General features: G+C 35.6%; 1 pseudogene; it reads right to left on the bottom strand.

Annotated features, from left to right (window-relative positions):
• Nucleotides 1-1,486: 1,486 nt before the first annotated feature.
• Nucleotides 1,487-4,983, bottom strand: LOC131957863 (SUMO-conjugating enzyme UBC9-B-like; annotated as a pseudogene).
• Nucleotides 4,984-5,217: the final 234 nt, after the last annotated feature.

The raw sequence follows: 5,217 nt of genomic DNA, 5'->3' as shown, positions 1-5,217 counted from the left end.
GATACGGATCTACGATTTCGATTAAATACTTATATATGAAATTTCATCAACGTAGCTGTAACGGTACTCAAGTTATCGTGTTTACACACGGACAGACAGACACACAGACACACAGACACACAGACAGACACACAGACATACGGACAAGATTGCAAAATTATGTTTTTCCGTATCAGTGAGGTGTAAAACGTCGAGATTTGTAAAAATCTCGATTTTTTTTTTTTGCACGATTACAAGACTTTCTCTATACTTCGTATATACGAGAAAGTAAAAAAATAACAAAGTAATGAAACAGACTTGCTCAAAGCATCAATTGACCACAAACACACACACACAATCACACACACACACAAATAGTTCACCGTGTTGAGTGCATTTAGTAAGACGGTACATGTTTATGCCTATATTGAAAACATTGTAATCAGTTTAATTGTTTATTGTTATTTATCTAATTGTTTGACTCTTCTAAAGCTAATCAAACTTACGATTTAATTAACATTTCTACCTTCAACTAAACCCATAACAGATTTTTTTCATGGGGTCCACCAAATTTTTTTTCAGTGGGCCCACTGAGATTTTTTTCCTGGGACACCCACCAAGATTTTTTTTTCCTGAGGGCCCACTGAGATTTTTTCCCGAGGGCCCATCAGGATTTTCCCCGGTAGACCGGCGGGCCAGTTTACTGTATACATGTAAATCAGAATATAAATCTGTAATAAATAGCATCGTTATTATTATCAATTGTTTTGTTAAAGTGAGTTTGTAAAACGGAGCTAAATTTGCGAATGGAGTCCACAAACACTACGATTTCAACTGAAAATACTTGAATTATACTCCAAGTTTGTCCAAAATTCCTGGAAATTTGCTGTTTCTAAAATAAATTGACTACTTCAATACTTTAGCTACTAGTTCTTCCAATACTCTTCCAGTTTCAATCTGCCATTTACAGAGTATAAAGTCTGAAGGTGGCAGGTTGGTTAGGGACTTTAGGGGAATAATGGCTGTCACACCACTGAGGGTTAACATGATACAGCTTTAAAATAGCCAAATTTGCTTCAAGGTCATATGTATTTTCATTTGCTTGCATATCAACATATCGTTCAAGAATTCGAAGATTTTCAGGAATGCACCAGTCACTTTCTTTTAGTAAGGAGGCCACTGTTGCTCGCATAGCATCAGCAAATATTGAACTTTAATTGAATGAAGAAAGTAAAATGGCATAAGAACTAGACTAAAATAGATTTGGCAACAAAATGATTTTTTATCGGTTTTTTTTTTTTTTTTTTTTTTTTTAATTATTGACTTTTTATTCAATATCATACATAAAGGTTTTTCAGGACAAAATAGACTCAAAGTAATAATTTGACAAAAAGTACAAGAACTGAGAAAACTCCACTGATGTATCTTTTTAGGCTATACATGTTCAGCTGTAACAATGTGGGCCAGTATACTAATGATAAATGCCTTATGTTCTTGAATGACAATCTTATCGAGAAGTTGGGTCCCTGAATCTGGAAGCCTGCAATCTCACGTGTCTCTCATACTCTGCACGATTTTGACAATAAATTTTGTATGCCTTTGCTTGAGCAGGGTCTTTTATGTTGGGCTCATTCAGCAACTCCTGGGTACCCAGTCAAATCTGTTTTAATGTGACTGCAGGAAGCCAATCTTTTTCTTCATCCAATAATGAAAGACATACTGTACCAGATTGGGGACGGAGTGGTCTAGCGGTAGAGAGCTGGACTGCTAACCCTTAAGTCTCGAAGTTCGAATCCGGGTTCAAGTCAGTAGCCCATCTCTGAGTCCACCCAACCCTGATGGGTACCTAACACGTTAGGGGGAGTAAAGGCGGCTGGGCATAGTGCTGACCACACTATCTCTTCATATGCCGAGGTCACAGAAACAAGTGAACTCTACTTCACTTGCCCTATAGACCGTCAGGTTTGAAAAGGGAACTTTACTTTTTACTGTACTAGATAGATAGACATGAAACAAAGGTGGCTCAAATTTACATTTTGGTGGAGAACTAGGATAATCATCTTTAAACAGCATTCGCAACATGTACAAGCCACCCTCCCATTGTGTGCCCTTCTTGCCTGGTATTTTACACTCCCAATTTAATGGATTTATTGTGCCGTCTGGATTTTTTGTTGGTTTGGCTACACATCCAAATGGATGATCTTTTCTCCATGTTTTCCTTTCTTCACCCAAACGACAAAGTGCAATGCCAAACGTTTTTTTTTTGTGTGTTTTAATTCCTTTAACTCAGACAACACGGTCAATTTATCGTAACTTTTTAAATATTTTTATTTTCGAATAGAAATAATTACATCAGCATATAAAATGTGTGTGAGCGTTATTCTGTAACATAATTCAAACATTTTAAAAAATTATCATCACATGAAGAAAAATGTGAACAGTACTAAAAAAGGATTTGTCGATCAAAATTCAAATGAAGGTAATTAGAAATAAAGAAATACAAAAAGGTACTTTTACTATAATAGTCATAAATGTTTTCACAGATTTGTTGAGATTTTTCTTTCAATTTATCGTAAAGCATTAACATGAAATTTCCGTTGGGTAGGATGATTAACCTATGATAAATTCTCTAGCAGTGGCAGTAAAGCACGATGCGCAATATACATATTAAACACCTTTATAAAGGGGGAGCATCTTTAGCCAGTAATGTTATTATTTCTGGATAAGGTTTCATAATTTAAAATATAAAAACAAGTTTTCTTACAAAACCAAAACAAAATGATAATGGTATAGTTTATAGTAAAAATATATTTATTTATACAAAATGTCACGTAATTTATTTACTAATTAATTTTATACATTGTTACATGTATACATTTGTGAATATTGCAACGTACTTCTAAGTTATTTCCCTTAAACAAAATCCATAAAAATATGGGAAGTAAAGAGCACTTTACAAACCTTTTATAAACATAAATAGCAAAATGTAATAATATAATTCGAGAGAATAATACTACATTGAACGCTGAAACCATTTTTTAAAATGGTAGTAACTATTGTAAATTAACAGTGACATTATGCTTTATATGTATTGCTTTTGTTGTCGATAGTTATGAAGACAATTATAAAAATAACCTAATAATAATAAGCTTGAAAATGCATAGAAGAAAATGCAACATTATAATGACACCAACATCTATCGGCATCGCTAAAATATGTAACAGATTTCTTTTTCTTTTAAATTTTCATTGCATTTGAAAGTTAATCATTTTAAAGTTTTTTTTTTTTTTTAAATTACATTTTCAACATTTTATTAATTAGTTTTAATGAAATCAACACGACAGACAACTTAACAATCTATATATATAATTCTCTTCTTGGAGACGCTAGAAAACAAGCTGTAAGCGCGCTCCCTACCACCCCACCCCTACATGATCTGGTGAGCTGTGGTTCACGCGAAATGTTTACAATCGTAGAGCCGGGTTTAGTGACGGCTATTAGGGGCAGATAATTTAGTTTGAAACGATTTTAAACTTAGGGGACGTAACTAAGAGGAGGCTGCTTTCACGGGGGTGGGGGGGGGGGGGTGTAGAGTAGGGTTTGGGGGAAAGGAGGGTGGGGGTAGTATAGTCCTTAACGACCTACTGATAGTGTTTTAAAGCAAATATTTTCAGTGGCAGCATTGGTATTGTCGAATTCATAAATTATGAATTACTGAAAAGTAGAAAATAAAACAACTAAACAGTGGCGTATGTTATGCCGCGGGCCGGCTCGTTCCTCTAAAACCTGATCAGTAGCCAGGAATTGAAGCCAGGACTATCTTGGGCGTGAAACCGACCATCCGTGAGCAACAGTTCACTGTTGGAAGCAGGCGGATTGTTTGCCTAAGATTAGTCATGTTGATATCCTGTTGATATCCCGTTGATATCTTCCCTTGTATTAAAGTATTGAACACAGCAGCCATTTAACTAAATATTTAGGACTAATTTAACATCTAATGAGATTGTGAAATCGCTGCGTAAATAGAGCAAAAGTATTTAGCAACAAGATTTGTCTAAATACACAAATAAACAAACAGACATTGTGACCTAAATGAAAGCTTAAAAATGGTAATCCTGTCGCGTTGAATCTTAATTTTCTTCAATTCATCGATCATCATTTCCGTTAATGCCATGTAAACTGGGCGCAGATAAAGTAGAGTTAAGCTGCTTCAGAGACTTTGGCATACAAAAGCATAGTTTGTTCAGCACTATGTCCAGTCGCCATTATTTCCCTAACGTAAGTAAGGTACCCATAAGAGCTGTGTGTACTACTGTGTTTTACTGATTTTAACCAGGATTCGAAATCAAGACTTTCGTGTTAACAGTCTTGCTCTCTACCGCTAGGCCACGCCGTACCCTAATATCCTCAACTGTTAGACAAAATGATAAACATAAATATTTTTTTCTTTCAATAACGTAAAAAATTATTCAATTCTTACACAAAATCTAGCATTTGACCATTTAGCTTTGACGATCTACACAGTGCTTATTTGAAAGATAAAGAATTAACGATGCTTTCGTTTAATATAATTTATTTTTAAAACATTGAATTGTTGATTGGTTTTTTACAGGTTGGCTTCTTCTTACTGAAAAAAGGTCAAGGACTGGTCATGTGACCTTCATGGACTGGTCATGTGACCTTCATGGACTGGTCATGTGACTTTCATGGACTGGTCATGTGACCGTCATGGACTGGTCACGTGACCTTCATGGATTGGTCATGTGACCATAATGTAATGGTCATGTGACCATAATGTAATAGTCATGTGACCTTCATGGACTGGTCATGTGACCTTCATGGACATGTCGTGTGACCTTCATGGACTGGTCATGTGACCTTTATGGACTGGTCATGTGACCTTCATGGACTGGTCATGTGACCATAATGTAATAGTCATGTGACCGTCATGGTCAAATATTGTGACCGTCATGGAGTGGTCATGTGACCTTCATCAATAATCATATCGTCTGAAGTTGAATTTTGAAAATTCTGATGATTAGTACTGGTCGTTAGTAAGCTGAATACGACTGCTATTAAGCTAGGTGTATACTTCATGACATAAATCTAACTATGCACACAACATAGTACACACTAACCACAACACAGAGCTCTCTACACACTACACACAACACACTACATAGGTCACACTAAACACTACACAGAGCTCTATACACACTACACACAACACACAACATA

This window comes from Physella acuta, unplaced genomic scaffold, assembly GCF_028476545.2.
Source record: "Physella acuta isolate Inbredline_101_S28 unplaced genomic scaffold, ASM2847654v3 ptg001273l, whole genome shotgun sequence".
Classification (NCBI taxonomy): Eukaryota; Metazoa; Mollusca; class Gastropoda; family Physidae; genus Physella; species Physella acuta.
The sequence above is the reverse complement of the archived record's forward strand: the minus strand, read 5'-3'. Positions and strand labels throughout refer to the sequence as shown.